Raw genomic sequence first — 16,687 nt, forward strand, 5'->3', positions numbered from 1 at the left:
GCTGAGACTGGTAAGGGAAGTTAAGGAAAATAAAAACAAGATCTTAGCTCTAATGGGGGAAAATGGAAGGGAGAGGACTTTTGCTTGGGGTAGATGGGATGAAAGGTAACTGACAGAAGGAATAGCTGCTCAAATTTTAATTTGCTTCTGTTTTCTCTGCCAAGGAGAATAAGCTTTGTGCTGAAAATGAAGGAGCAAAAACAGTAAGGGGGAGTTGATATTCAAAATAAGTCAGGAGATAGTAAGAAAGCACCTAGCTAATTTAAGATACCTGGCCCAGATGAACTACATCCTAGGATACTGAAATAACTGACAAACATGATTGACAAGCCATGAGAGTTATATTGTGCCTTTGAGGCCAAGGACCTTACCTGATTCCTGGGGAACAGCCTAACTTGGGGTGACACATTTGTAATCCCTACTACTAATAAAAACTGAAGCCCGTGGATTGCTTGAGCCTGGAAGTTCTGAGCTCCAGTGTAGAGTGATCTGGTGTCCTCACTAAGCCTTGAACCAAGGTGGGGCTGCCTGCCTAGGGATGGGCAAACCAGCCTGAGTCAGAAACACTAGTCAAGACTCCTTTGCAGATCAATAGTGGGATCAGTGAGTTGAATGGCTGCTGCCCTTCCATCCTGGTCAAGTTAGGGAGACCAGATCTCAAAAAAAAAGATTTCTGGGGCAGATTATTAAAGAGACCAGAATAGGTCATGCCAGAACAATCTCCTTTCTTAATTTTTGTTTTCCTTCCTTCCTTCCTTCCTTTTTTCTTTCTGATTATTAAACTAGTGAATGAAAGAAATGCTCTGGATAGAATTTACCTCAATTTTAAATGAAACTTTTAATAGCTCTGAGAATTTATTCTAATAGCTTTAATTACAGTGCTTTTTTGTTAAAATGAAAAATGAAAACAAGTATACAAAACAGTAGATTACTAATTGTATATTGAAAGCAATAAGAGTTTCCACAACAAACCAGTTCTGAGTTTTTCCTGAGATAAAGTTTAACAGCTCCAGCTTCTTCAGTGTTTATCAAAATACAAAAGAAAAAAAAATAAAGATTTTTTTTTCAGATGGAAAATACTGTTGTAGTAATGAGGGGTAGTAAAAGATATTTCATACATATGCAGATAGAGAGATTGTTCCAAAATGGGACCAAATACTTCTAGAATGGAATAACTCCCCAAGTTCTCATGCTCAGTTTATTTTCTTTGAAAACCTAGACACCACAGAGAAATGCCTGGCGTTCTTGACTGTGTTTTTGAAATATCTCTAGCCAAGCTTTGGGGCTAACGTAGGCTGTGCTTACTGTGGAGAGGTTTCAAACAGAAGCACCACATACTTGACCAAAATTTAAAGGCTGTTCTTTTGTTGTCCAAATGTGTCAGAAAGCTCTTCTCAATGTTTATAATCAGCCATCATTGTGTCCTTCCTAAAAGTTATTTAAGTGTGACGGAGAACTAATCACAGCCTGACCTGAACTGCAGGAGGGAAAAGGTCGAGTTATATAAATGGTTTATAATTGAAGATCTAGTACTCTCAATGTACAGCCTACAGTGAACCACAACCTCAAAGCTTTTTTTTTCCTAATAAGTATCCATATGAACACTAAACACAGCACAAACTCTATGAAATACATAAAGATCCAAAGATACAACATTATACAGATCTCTATTTTAACCATGCAAAATTGATCACTTGTTTGATTTTTATCATCATTTCTCAAGTTCCCAAAGAGAAACCACAGACAATTACAATGATTTGGTATTCAAGTTGTTACTGCAAAACCCACTCTGTGTTCAAGCGCTTTATTTGTCTTTAAAAAATTTTTTTACTATTTAAAAAAATACACTGAGTTCAGATTAAAAACCAAACTGGGGGCAGCTAGGTGGCACGGTGAATAGAGCTCCGTATTGAGGGCCAGCTCTGAAGAGTCTGATCTGGGTTTCAGATCCAGGACAGAGTTTGACTCTTGCCCAGGCTTAACCCACAGGGCTCAATCATTTAGGAAGCAGGGCTCTCCAAATCTCCCCCTGCAGGGGAGGTTTTCTGAGACATTCCTTCTCACTCTTTGAACCTTAGATTTACACATTCACTCCTCTATGCAGGTGGTGCCAGGCGCCTGGGAAAACCTTGGAAAATACAACCCAATCTAGGAACCCTGATAATGAGGAAATGTATGTTGTCACGTCCTAAGCAGATGTTTTGGGGAGTATCTCATGGGGAGGACTCTTTGAAGTTAGGCTAGATTTTCTCTATATATCCTGTACCCTCAGATGAATAAACTGAGTCAGTCTTTGCTGCTCTGCCTGGCCCACGTCTCACGTTTATTTTGCTCCTTCCCGTTCGGTGCACTATCTGATTGCTGGTGACAGCTCTGGCCTTGGAGTCAGGAGGACCTGAGTTCAAATCCAACCTCAGACACTTGACATGTACTAGCTGTGTGACCCTGGGCAAGTCACTTAACCCCACTGCCTAGCCAAAAAATAAAATAAAAAAAAAGAATTAGAAAACCCAATCTAGTTTTTAATGGATCTCAACACAGATCTCACAAGCCAGTAGGAGTAGCGTTCGGCTCTGCTGCTGCAACTCCCAGCAACCCAAGCATCAATGTGCTTAAAATCCCTTCCCAGTTCTAAACAGTAAGTTGATTTTTTTTTACAATAAAAAAGCTGAGTGATATTATATAGGAGTGCCAGAAACTGCCCCACTGGAAATAGAAACTACATTAAATAAGAAACGTGTTTTCAGGCATTATTTGCCACATTTACAGCATGGTGCAATAAATACTGTGACAAGAAGTAGGGAAAAAACACCTTCTGGCACACGATACCACAAAATAGCACAGTTCGCCATAAGAGAGTAAAGTGAAGAGCAAATAGGAAGAAATAGGAGAAGGAAATAAGGAGGAGGAACTTCTGTTGATTCATTTCTGGTTTTGGAGCTGATTAGACAACCAGTCCTGTCTTCATAAAGCCCATCCCCACTAGTGCCACTGGTGGTTTGGATGGACCAGTTTCTGTGACGTAGAGAATGTAATCCAAGTTTATCTGTGATTTCAGCTGCATTCATGGCATTGGGAAGATCCTGTTTTTTAGCAAACACTAATGAGATAGCATCTCTAAGCTAGTTCTCTGCCAACATTTTCCTCAATTCTTGGGCCTCATTCACTCATTCTCTGTCATTACTGCCAACCATGAAAATCAGGCCTTGTGTGTTCTAGAAGTAATGGTGCCCTACGGGTAGGATATTGTCCTGGCCACCCACCTCCCACACTGTGAAGCTAATGTTTTTATATTCTACAGCTTCTACATTGAAACCTATAGTGGGAATAATAGTTACTATTTCACCCAGCTTCAATTTGCACAAAGTTGTCTTTCCTGAAGCATTCACACCAACCATTAGAATCCGCACTTCTTTTTTGCCAAAGAGCCCCTTGAAGAGATTAACAAATATGTCCTCCGTATTCCAAGTGTGATGTGTTGAATGTTAGCAAAAGAAATCTTCCAGGAAGCTGTTACAAATATAAGATCCTTTTCCTTTGGTGTTTCTTCATTAGCTTTCACTTGGGGGTCCTCTTTCTTCATCTCTCTCTCTCAAACAAATATCAATGGCCTATTTCATGCAAGGCCCTTACTCCTCTTCCTCCCAGGGCCTTCCAGTGTCCTCCTACCTTGTGCTCACTCTCAGAGGCCACTCTCCTACTCCTTTCAACTTTTCTTATGCACACTCATGCACATGTCTCTCTTTTTCTCCCTGCCCTGCCTATGTCAGGCCACTTCTCTGTCATGAGTCAAGCTGGACCCAAAATTTTTGATAAATAGTCTTATACTATTCTTGTGGAGAAGATGGAGATGCAAGGATTAGAAGACAATGTGTAGTTTGATAGATTCAGAGCTACTTGGATGACTGTACTGAACAGAGTTATGAAAGGGTCAGTATCAGTGGGTAGAGTACAGTGGAACCACCACTTCCCTATTCCTGGAAGCATTGTCATTCAGTCTTTTCTGACTGTCTGTGATCCCATTTGAGGTTTTCTTGGCAAAGATACTGGAGTGGTTTGCCATTTCCTTCTCCAGGTCATTTTACAGATAAAGAAACTGAAGCAAACAGGGTGAAAAGACTTGCCCAGGGTCGCACAGCTAATAAGTGTCTGAGGCAGGATTTGAACTCAAGAAAATGAATCTTCCTGACACCTGACCAGAATTCTATCCACTGCACCATTTAGCTGTCCCTTTCCTGGCAACTGTGCCTCTCTTGATAAAGGCTGAAATTGTGTTAGCTCTTCTGGCTTCCCCAAACATTCTCTGTTAGGTAAGAGGACTCTGATGGAGTCTCCGAGAGGTCTGTGCTTGGCCCTGAGCTGTTTAGCATTTTCATCAATGACCACATGAAAGCATAGAGGACACGCTCATCACATATTCAGATGACCCCTGATGATGGTGTGGAGCATAAGTCTCCCCGAGGATCTCAACAGGCTGGAACACTGGGCTGAATCCAATGAGGTGAGATTCAATAAGGATAAATGTAAGGTCTTACCCTTGGGTATAAAAAGTTAATCTCCCAAGTACAAGGTTAAGGTGGCCATATTTAGATGGCAGCTTGTCTGAAGAAGATGTTGGGATTTTAGTGAAATGCAAGCTGAAATGAGTCAGGAATATGATGTAGCAGTGAAAAAAAATCACATGATCTTAGGCTGCCTTGAGAGAGGCATTGCAGGGGCAGCTGGGTGGCACAGTGGATAGAGCACCAGCCCTGAAGTCAAGAGGACCTGCGTTCAAATCCAGCCTCAGACCAAACACTTGACACTTACTAGCTGTGTGACCTTGGGCAAGTCACTTAACCCCAATTGCCAAAAAAAGAGAGAGAGCGGGGCATTGCTTCCAGGAGTAGGAAGAGGAATCATCTCACTGTACTCTGCCCTCATAAGACCTCATCTGTGCCTCAGACACTTAAAGATATGTGACCCCAAACAAGTTACTTAACCTCTGCCTGCCTTGTATTCCTCATCTGTAAAATGGGGATAATAACAGCATCTACTTTCCAGGGTTGTTGTGAAGATAAAAATGAGATAATAACTGTAAAAAATCACTTAGCACAGTGCCCTGCAATACTAGGTGCTCTATAAATGCTAGCTCTTACTATATTGTAGGGCAGCTGGGTGGCACAGTGAATAGAGTGCCTGGCCTAGAGCTAGGCAAACCTGAGTCCAAATCTGGTCTCAGACACTTACTAGCTGTGTGACCTTGGGCAAGTCACATAACTTTGTTTGCCTCAGTTACCTCATCTGTCAAATGAGCTGGAGAAGAAATTGGAAAAGCACTCCAATATCTCTGCCAAGAAAAGCCCAGATGGGGTCACGGAGAGTTGGACACAACTGAAATGACTGAACAATAACAATTACCATTTTGTGTTCATTTCTGGTCACCCCAAAGGGATTACAGAGTCTGACGTGACTGAACAACAATAAATACAATGATCTAAAACGGAGCACAGAGAATGAAGTAATCACAATAGCCAATATTTATACAGTGCCCTATACATGGTATGGGCCAAGGCATTGTGCCAAGCACTTCACAATCATTATATTATGTGGTCCTCCCACCCACTTTACAGATGAACAAACTGAGATAAAAAGAGTCAAAATAAGGTACCAAAGGCTATGCAATCAAAAATTTTCTTGATGACAAATAGCAATTGCAGTTTGTATTAGGTTATAATGTTTCACAATTACCCTAATAGTGTAACACGTCTCATCCTAAATTAGTTTTAAGAAAAATCTTTTTTTTTTTTGATAGATCTGAGTTCAAATCCAACCTCAGACACTTGACACTTACTGGCTGTGGGACCCTGGGCAACTCACTTAACCCAGATTGCCTCACTGAAAAAAAGCAAAAAAAAAAAACCTTTTTAAAAAATGCATTTATTTTTAGTTTTGAACATTCACTTCCATAATATTTTGAGTTCGAAATTTCTCCCCCTCTCTCCCCTCCCCCACCCCAAGACAGCATGCAATTTGATATAGGCTCTACAAATACATTCATACGGAACCTATTTTTGAATTAGTAATGTTGTAAAGAAGAATTAGAACCAATGGGAGAAACCATACAAGTCTTTCCAGGTTTATCTGAAGTCTGCCTGTTCGTCATTTCTTATAGCACAATAGTATTCCATTACATTCATATATCACTTTCACAATTATGATTACTATCTGTGTCTTTCTCTCCATCCTTCCCCCCCCCTTTATGCTTTTCTTTCTCCTTTCTCCTTTCCCCTCCTCACTAATGTTTTGCTTTTGACCGCCTCCCTCAATCCCACCTCTCTATTCTATTAGCCTCCTCCCTTTTCTTTCCCCTTTTCCCTCCTACTGCCTATAGGGCATGTTAGATTTCTATGCCTAACTGATTATGTTATTCCCTTCTTGAGCCAAATCTGATGAGAGTAAGGTTCAAACAATGCTCATCTCCCTCCCTTCTTTCCCTCTGCTGTAATAGGATTTTGTGCTTTTTCCTGTGATGTAATTTACCCTTGTCTGACTCCTTCTTTCCTTTTCTCTCAGTACATTTTCTTAGTTAGATCAGATTAATCCACTTACTTGGATCCATTTAACCCATTTGATTAGATTTTTTTCATCATTACATCAAAGTCAACTTATACCCACTCTCTTTATGTATACCTCTTTAACACGGTGTAATAACAATACAGTTCTCAAGAGTTGCAAGTGTCATCTTCCCTTATAGGGATGTAAACAGTTTACATTTACCTTTTTATGTCTCTCTTGAGTCTTGTATTTGAAGATCAAATTTTCTGTTGAGCTCTGGTCTTTTTATCAGAAAGGTATGGAAGTCCCTACTTCATTGAATATCCATCTCCTCCCATGAAAGATCATGCTCATTTTCTCTGGGTAGTTGATCCTTGGTTGTAATCCAAGCTCCTTTGCCTTACAGAATATCATATTCCACTTCCGATGGTCTTTGAATGTAGAAGCTGCAAGGTCCTGTGTAATCCTGACTGTGGTCCCATGTTATTTAAATCGTTTCTTTCTGGCTTCTTGCAGTATTTTCTCTTTGACCTGGTAATTTTGGAGTTTGGCTACAATATTCCTTGGTGTTTTCAACTTAGGATCTCTTTCAGGAGGTGATCGGTGGATTCTTTCTATGGCTATTTTACCCTCTGGTTCTAGGACCTCAGGGCAGTTTTCCTTTATGATTTCCTGACAGATACTGTCCAGGCTCTTTTTTTCATTGTGATTTTCAGGTAGACCAATACTTTTTAAATTGTCTCTCCTGGATCTATTTTCCAGGTCAGTTGTTTTACCAATGAGGTATTTTACATTTTCATCTATTTTTTTCATTCTTTTATTTTTGTTTGATTCTTTTTTGTTTGTTTGTTTGTTTTGTTTTGGCTAGGCAATGGGGTTAAGTCACTTGCCCAGGGTCACACAGCTAAGTGAGTGTTATGTGTGTCTGAGGTCAGATTTGAACTCAGGTCCTCCTGAATCCAGGGCTGGTGCTCTATCCACTGCGCCACAGGTAGGTACCTGTGCCTTGTTTGACTGATTCTTGCTCTCTCATAGAGTCATTAGCTTCCATTTGCTCAATTCTAATTTTTAACACTTGTTTTCTTCTATTAGATTTTGTATCACCTTCCCCATTGGCCAATTTTATTTTTTAGGTACTTGTTTTCTTCAGTGTATTTTTTTTCTAGTTGGCCAATTGTATTTTTTAAGGACTTGTTTTCTACAGTTAATTTTTGTCCTTCCTTTTCCAAGCTATTGACTCTCTCTTGCATACCTCTCATTTCTTTTCCCATTTTTTCTTCTATCTGTCTCATTTGACTTTAAAATCCTTCTTGAGCTCTTTTAAGAAGGCTTTTTGGGCTTCAGACCAGTTCATATTCCCTTTTGAGGTTCCAGATGTGGGTTTGTTGACCACGTTGTCCTCTTCAGAATTTCTGCCTTGATCTTCACTCTCCCATAATAAGAATCTATCGTACATTCCTTTTTGCTCATGATGTTTTCTTATTTCCTGGCCTTTCAAGAGATTGAGCTCTCCTGCTGGGGAGCAGAGGGCACACTGACCCAAGCTTCTTGTGTTGGGAGCCTAGGGCCCGTTGGATGGCTTTGTGTGCTGGGGCCTCCGATGTTGGCACTTGGAGGCTGTAGAATTCTGGCAGCTTCCCTGGTGTTGAGCTAGAATCAGCAACACTGTAACTCTAGGGGTAGGATTGGGTAGTGTGGCTCCTGGAGATTTCCTGTTCACCTGGGCTTTTCCTTCCTTTTGCTTTCTTCAGCTCCTTTCAGATGGATGTTGTAGGGTGTTTATCCACCTGGGGCCCCTTGGAGTGCTGCTTCCCTTAGTTTTGCTGAGGCACCTGGTGGTTTTCTGAGCAGTTCCCCTGCACTCACTGAGGTACTCAAGGGTCCAGGTGTTGGTGTTTGCCTGCTCCACCACCTGGGCTTCAGGATCTCTTCCTGGTATGCTGAGGTGGGGCTTTCCACTAGCTTGCTGGAATGCCTTCCATTCTGTACTGCTCCCCTTCCCCCAAGGTAAGAGGGGCCTTTCCAGTTAATTCCTCAAGCTACCTGGACTACTGGACTGCTGCACCCCATCTTTCTTCTGGTTCAGCTGTTCCAGGGTTTTTCCTGGGGTGATATTTTCTGGGCTTTCAGGGGTTAATAGGTGAGGGTAAGAGAGAGTCACCTCTTACTCCGCCATCTTGGCTCCCAGAATTGGAAATCCTCTTGCATTACTTTTAAATAGGTCCCAAGTCTTTCTCCAAAGCTCTTAAGAGCCAGATAAATTAAATCTGCCACCTGTTCCTGAAAATTCACTGATACTTGAGTTGTTTGTAGTTTTAATCCCTGATGCTTACAAACTGGCTCTTCCCTCTTTAAAACAATAAACTTTTCACTTTTTAAGCTCTAGATAGAGTTTTTCTCTATAGATTCAATATTCCACTCCTTTCTTTAAAATACTCAGACAATATTCTGTAATTTCTAAATCAAAAGAATTGTATTTTTCAATTCTAAACATTTCTTATACTATGGTTTTATAATAGTAGCATACATTTTTAAATATTAATTTTTGACATGCTAAAATGATTGCATTCAAGGCCAATATAGAGAAATCTTGAACAAAGTATACTTAAAGAAAAAAAACCCAAACTTGTTTTTTTAACATATTACCTTGATGTTAAATATTGGGTGGCAACATGAAAATTAAACTCAACAGCAATAATCTATATCTAATATTTCCCAGGGCTGGTTTTATCTTAAGGGTTGTCTTTATTCTTCAAATCCTTCTTTTTTTGTGCAATACCTATTCCACAAATATACCCACCTCTTCTTTTTGCAATTCTTAACAACATGCCTTTTCAGATTGCAGAAACAGCCAGTCTGGACTCTGGGCTTAGATTTTTCTTTTACCTTATCTTTTCCCTCATAGACAGGCTGAGCTGTATCTTTAACTCAATTCCTTTTTCATGCCACCCTGAGCAATTATTTTTAACAAATGCTTCCTAATTTCTGGTTGAGACTGGTTGAAAAGGCTAAATAAATAATTCAAGCTTCACGTGGATCACTACAATTGAGACCTGCTTATTGCTTAGCATCTTTGCACAATCTATTAAAAAAAAAAAGTCAGGTAGTTCTTTTGGAAATTGAAGAATACTCCAAATTCTGGGATGGGCATCACAAGGGGCCATAATCTACAAAATTTAGTTTCAGAAACCAGTTAAATGTGAATTTTTAATTTCTATTATTTAAAATCAATTTAACTTAAGTTACTTAAAGGGAAAGATTAAGTTTCACTCACCCTTAAGTTGCTCCTTGGTTTAAATAAATTTCTGTCCTTTGGGATCAAGAAGAAAGTCCACCTTGTAAACTATCTTTGAAGCCTTACTTCTAGTGGTCTGACACTTTTAAAACTGGAGGAAAAATTAAAAAAACCTCCTTCCCTAAAACAATAAATACAATCTATATTGTAGGCTTTTCTGTGGGTAATACAGTTTATATGTAAGCTTTGCTGTAATACAGTCTGTATGTAAGCATTTCTGTACGTAATGTAGTCTGTATGTAAGCTTTTCTGGATGAAATACAGTCCGTATGTAAGCTTTTCTGTATGAAATATAATCTGTATGTAAGCTTTTCTTCTCCTAAAACAAACTCCACAGTTTTGAGGCACAACAGGGGCATAACATCTGCAAACAATCAATTCATGGCCAGTTTATGTATAAGGCTGATTATGTTCTATATTTATGCCTATGCTTACTTTTCACAGACACAAGAAATGTTAGTTTACTCTATCCCCAACACAGGAACCCAAAAAAATAGAGACACAGAGAAACCAAATCACAAATAATTAGGCATGAAACTGATAGACATGTGTAGGACATCCCCTATGAATCCCTGCTAAACTGATGAATATGATGAGGATTCCTCAATTTAATAGAAGTCTTTGATTTCTCCCTTATGAATTTTACCTCGCCTTGTCAGGTAAGGTACCTTTTCAGTTTGGAGAAGTTAAAAGAATCTTTTATTTGTCCAATTTCCAATTAAGATATTTGGGTGGCTAATAGAATGCCTTTCTAATGTTTTAATAGTTTTCTGTAATCCCTCCTGTGAGGCCACTCAATTCAGCTGAATGTGAACCTGGTCCTCAGTACATGGGTCTAATAACAGTTCAGGAATCCCTAACAGGAATCCCTCTGACAGTTCACAGAATTCAAACTGGTGGCCAGTTTTAAGCACCAGAATGGATAATTGTCAGTCAATGGCTAAGGAAAAATTTGTGAGTTGCCCAGAGATGTTGATACTTTTGGTACAAGTGAATTCCTCCTAGGGGGATACAGGGTTCCCCTACTGATCCTTGCTATCTACAACTGGGTTCACAGTACCATACTCCCCATCATAGGTAAGAACACAGTATTTAGGGAAAACCTGGAGACGATCTCTCTCTTATTAGTAATTTAAATACAACAAAGTGATAATAATAAGATAAATGCCCAGACATTAAACACCAGTGATGAAGCTTCAAAAGGAAATTAGCACACACAAACACACAAAATCCCTTTTCAGGCCAATTTTGGAACTTATATATGTTAGGCTAATTTCGTTCTGCATATTTTGGTTATCCCTTCTTTCTTACCCTTTTCTTTTCTTTTTTAAAAAATTTTTTATTATTTTTAGGCAATTGGGGTTAAGTGACTTGCCCAGAGTCACACACAAGTGTCAAGTGTTTGGTCTGAGGCCAGATTTGAACTCAGGTCCTCCTGACTTCAGGGCCAGTGCTCTATCCACTGTGCCACCTAGCTGCCCCCCCTTTTCTTTTTTTAGAAATTTTATTAATTTATTTTGATTTATCAACAATCACTTCCATATGCTTTTGAATTTAAAATTTTTCTCCCCTTCCCTCCCCACCCTCCTCCCCAAGACAGTGCACAATCTGATATAGGCTATAAGTTTACATTCCTGTTAAACATGTTTTTACATTAGTGATGTTGTAAGTAAAAATTAAGACCAATAGGCGGAACCATCTTGCCCCTTTCTTAAATGGGAAGTATGCATCCCTCCTGGCTTTAAAAGAAATATTGCCGCCTTAGAAAAAGAAGAATTCTTCAAAGTTTAAGAACCACTCCCCCTTTAGCCTAAGCCAGGAGCCCCATAAGAGAAAATGATTTTTTTTAAAGTTTAAGACTTCCCTGAAAGGGTATTATCCCTCTTGCCATAATCTGAGAGCCCCCCTTGAAGGAAGAAAAGATTTCTCAAGGGTTTAAGCTTCTTAGGGGAATTTTGTGAGCTTTCTATTACCAATTATTGCCAATCAGTCACACTAAAACACAGAACACAAAACAAAAACACAGCTGCAGCTTCTCCAACAATCGTGGAGGAGCTTTCCTTGGCTTGGGAGGTTTGGGACAAAGAGGCCAAGGGCAGGGATAGATTGCCAGTGCAATCCTCTGTGGAAAAAGCCCCTAGGTGAAAATCCCCCCCAAGAGGTTACTCTGGGACCAGCCCACCACTCCCAATCCCTTTGTGGTTACTAAGCTGTCATGGTAAAAATTAAGGTAAACTGAGAAACAAAATTCCAAGCATGATTGATTTATTAGTTAGGCTAGCAGTAATCAATAAATCGGGTCAATGGCCTCTCTTGATGATCAAAGACCTCGAGTAAGGGCTGACAGGGTCTTTTATAACAATTAGCAAGATGACAGAATAAAATCTAGAGCAACATAGGTGTGTCTTCTTCTGATCTACCAATGATGCAGCCAGAATTGAGATTGCATCATTTGGACCTTACCTTCTGAAACCCCCTTAAGCACAGATAAGACACTTGACCCAGTCCCAAGACAAAGCTTCTCATGTGATGAGAATTGCTACAATAGTTAAAATTAATGAGATTTTTTGTTGTTGTTGTTCAGGTATATTGAACTCGTGGTGACCCAATTTGGGGTTTTCTTGGCAAAGGTACTGGAGCAGTTTGCCATTTCCTTCTCCAGCTCATTTTACAGAACAGGAAACTGAGGCAAACAGGGTGAAGTGACTTGCCCAAGGCCACACAGCTAGTTAAGCGTCTAAGAACATATTTGAACTCAAATCTTTCGGCTCCAGGCTGAGCCACCTAGCTGCTGATGAGATTTTTAAGTTAGAGGTTAATTAAGTTTCCTGGAAAGTGGGTGATAGGTGGGGTTACAAAGGTAGAGGTAATTATAAGACAAAATCTTGCCCTTTAGGCAAGTTTCTCCAGAATACAGGTGGTGAGTGAAGTTTACAAGGGGAGGGAATCTCAAAAGGAAATAATAAATCTAGCTTAAGTCTTAGCAAGATAGAATTAAAATCAATTTTCAATTTTACAAAAGGAAACAGAAGGAAGAAAGGGAGGAGGGAAGGAAGGAAGGAGAGAGCGAAGGAAGAAAAAGTACTTACTATGTGCAAAGCACTGGGCATAGAAACAAAAAATTAAGGCAGTCCCTTCTCTCCAGGCATTCACATTCTAATGGAGTAAACAACACATGTAGTTTCAGTTGCATTTCAGCTGGGGCAGTCCCCCAGTCCTTAGGGTAAGCAGGAAAGCATATGGCAATGCACTGTTTTTAATGTCATTTCCACTAATAAAATATTACTGATTTCTAAGGTTGAACCAGTTGACAGTGCCAAGGACTTGGGTGGCCAAAACATCTTTTCTGGGTCTTCAGCAGCTGTGGCTGTAGCACCTGCTGACGCACTTGCCGGCTGCGTCTCCACAGGGATGCTTCCAAGGATAATGGCTTTGAGGGTTGGGCTGGAAGCAGGACTTGTGGTCCAGGGCTCTTAGGGTTTACCTGCCCGTTAAGGAGCAGTTGGTTGGCAGTGGCGGAAGTGAAAAAGGCCCCTCCCCTCAGCAGTTTCTCCCTTTGGTGATGGTGGTAGAGGCTAGCCTAGAAGTGGGATTAGTGATCTGAGAGGTACTGTCATTCCCAAGGCTATTGGGTTCAAGGTCCTGGGCTAGCTAATGTATGGGTTTTTTTTTAAAATTTAATTAATGCCTTTTATTTTTTAACATTATAGTTATTTTCCAATATTCCTTCCTAGTAAATCTTCCCCTCGTAACAGAAAAAAAGTTAATTAAAATCAGCAGGAAAAGTGTTGATGATGGTGGGTTAGAGTTCTGAAGAAATATTAGGTCCAGATATACAGGTTATCTATATATCGAGACTTTTCCCACTGAGGTTTCTCTATGTCACGGATCAGCATAAGAAATTAAATGAAAAGTTTTGGGGAGTTTTGTGGAAGCCGCAGATGACATGCAAAGGCCAGGAGATGACACAGAAAAATAGTTAACACAAATTTTACAATACGGTACTATGAACACCCATAAAAGAAAAAGAAAAAATTCAGACTTCATCTCTGGTATGAAGAGAGGGCCACAATATTTTATGAGGATTTTCCAGATCATAGGGGCACTGCACCCTCTGTGATGTAGAAGAGATCACTGCATATGGTTTTGGGAATCATCTGTGTACAGATGACATTTGAGCCCTATGGAAATAGATAAGGTCACTGAGGTAAGACTAGAAGTTCTTAACATTTTTGGATTACAGACCCCTCTGGCACTCTGTTGAAACTTATAGACCCCTTGTCAGCATATTTTAAAATGCACAAAATAAAATGCATAGGAATACAGAAGAAACAATTATACTAAAAATTGGTTTTCAAAATATTTTTAAAGAAAATTTCACTAATGATTCAACCATTTTGGAGAGCAATTTGTAACTATGCCCAAAGGGCTATAAAAATATGCATACCCTCTGATCCAGTAATAGCACTTCTAGGGCTATATCCCAGAGAGATCATACAAATGGGAAAAGGACCCACATGTACAAAAATATTTATAGCAGCTCTTTTTGTGGTGGCAAAAAATTGGAAATTGAAAGGATGCCCATCAATTGGGGAATTGCGGTATATGAATGTAGTGGAATACTATTGTGCTATAAGAAATGATGAACAGGCTGACTTCAGAAAAACCTGGAAAGACTTGTGTGATCTAATGCTGAGTGAAGTGAGTAGAACCAGGAGAACGTTGTACACAGTAACAGCCATGTTATGCGATGACTAATATTGATATCATTTTCTGGGGGTAGGGGCTAGGCAATGGGGTTAAGTGACTTGCCCAGAGTCACACAGCTAGTAAGTGTTATGTGTTTGAGGCCAGATTTGAACTCAAGTCCTCCTGACTCTAGGGCCGGTGTTCTATCCACTGTGCCACCTAGCTGCCCTTCAATGACTAATACTGATAGACTTAACCCTTCTCAGCAATACAAGGATATAAGACATCTCCAAAGGCTTCATGATGGAAAATGCTATTCACAAAGAAGAAAGAACTATGGAGTTTGAATGCAGATCAAAACATACTATTTGTTATTTTTTTCTTCTGTTGTGTTTTGTTTCCTCTTTCTTGTGGGTACTTCCTTACAACATGACTAATGTGAAAATATGTTTAATAGGAATGTGTATGTATAGCCTATATCAGATTGTGCACCATCTTGGGGAGGGAGGGGGAGAAAAATCTAAAACTCAAAAGCTTATGCAAGTGATTGTTGATAATTCAAAATAAATTAATTAATAAAAAAAATTTTCACAGACTCCAGGTTAGGAATCCTTAGTCGAGGGAGGAGAGAAGAGGGTCCAGGACAGAACCCAGAGAAATAGATGCCTAAGCTAAGGAAGCAGGGGGCGAATGGTAATGCCCCAAAGCAGACAGAAGGAGCTGTCTGGTAAGCAAGAGGAGAATCAGGAGAGGGCAGTGTCACAGAAATGGTCTCTTTGGATGGGCAGATGGATTCAGTCAACCTCTTTTGAATATTTTCAGCCCTCAAAATAGACGCTGAAAGTTAAGCTCATTTTTGTTGTTTTTGCTCAGTCGTGTCTGACTCTTCATGACCCCATTTGGAGTTTTCATGGCAAAGATACTGGAGTGGTTTGCCATTTCCTTCTCTAGCTCATGTGACAGATGAAGAAACTGAGGCAAACAGGGTGAAGTGACTTGCTCAGGGTCATACAGGTAGTGAATGTCTGAGGTCAGATTTGAACTCAGGCCTTCCTGACTCCAGATTAAAATGATTATGATTAGCAGAGTCTTGCTTTCCTTGTCGAAATGTAGTTGACCCCACCAGTGTTGGGTACTCGGGAACTTTTAAGCTAAATAGGTGTGTTAATCACTGGCCAAACATGGAAACTCTTAATCTGTTAGGGCTTAGAAATAGAGGCAGGGAAGGGAATAAGTATTCACATAGCACCTACTATTTGCAAGGTAGGTACTATTGTTATCCTCATTTTGCAGTTGAGGAAACTGAGGCAAACATGATTAAGTGACTTGCCCAGGGTCACACAGCTAGCAAGTGTCTGAGGCTGGATTTGAACTCAAGTTTCCCTGACTCCAGGCCCAGCACTCTATCCACTGCACCACTTTGCTGCCTCTACTAGACAACAGGTCAGTCCTCATAGCTGAGTTTTTTGGTGCCCAATTCATCCATCTGTTCTTGTCTTTTGTTGACATAAGTGCTTAGAGATGGGAGATTTCTCCGAAGAGCTGCTTTGGCTACATCCCCAAAGATTTGTTACTTTAACTCACTGTTGGCTTCTTTTATGAAATTACCAATTGTTTCTATGATTTGTTGTTTGCTCCGTAACTTCTTTAGGATAATATTATTTAGTCAAGCAGCTGCCTTCGCAATGTCAATTCACCTCCAGATTTCATGCTTTTTCCTCTAGAGCCTACAAAGAGCAGAGAAATAACCCCAGTTAAGCAGTGGCCATGTATACAGCAACGCTGAGAGGCAGGCAATGAAAGCATTACTATTCCCATTTTACAGATGTGAAAACTGAGGCAGAGAATTGTCCAGAGTACACGGCTGGGAAATGTCAGAGCCAGGATATGTCCCTATGTCTCCTGACCTCAGATCCTGGTCCCTTCTCTAACCCAGAGCCTTTCTCCACAGCCATTAGGGTTCCAATAATATTAGGAGGCCTGGTGTACTTTGGATACTTCTTGTTCCTGAGTGAAGCAATGTAAACAATGTGAGATCGATCAGATGGACTCTAGCCTGAATAGGCCTAAGTTTCAGGTTCCTAGAAAACACATGATTTGTACTGTTACATCAGCATTAGGTAATGGCTAATGCTAAAAAAGGATAAAATAGCTAGGATTGGTAGT

At 40.0% G+C, this 16,687-nt stretch overlaps 1 protein-coding gene and 1 pseudogene across 1 annotated transcript in view; one reads left to right on the forward strand and one right to left on the reverse strand.

Annotated features, from left to right (window-relative positions):
- Positions 1-16,687, forward strand: part of LOC110210385 (dipeptidase 2-like) — a 49,868-nt gene that overhangs the window by 15,442 nt on the left and 17,739 nt on the right. The window lies entirely within an intron of this gene.
- LOC110210504 (ADP-ribosylation factor 1 pseudogene) lies at positions 2,855-16,476 on the reverse strand (annotated as a pseudogene).

Source organism: Phascolarctos cinereus, unplaced genomic scaffold, assembly GCF_003287225.1.
Source record: "Phascolarctos cinereus isolate Bilbo 61053 unplaced genomic scaffold, phaCin_HiC Scaffold_2;HRSCAF=192, whole genome shotgun sequence".
Classification (NCBI taxonomy): Eukaryota; Metazoa; Chordata; class Mammalia; order Diprotodontia; family Phascolarctidae; genus Phascolarctos; species Phascolarctos cinereus.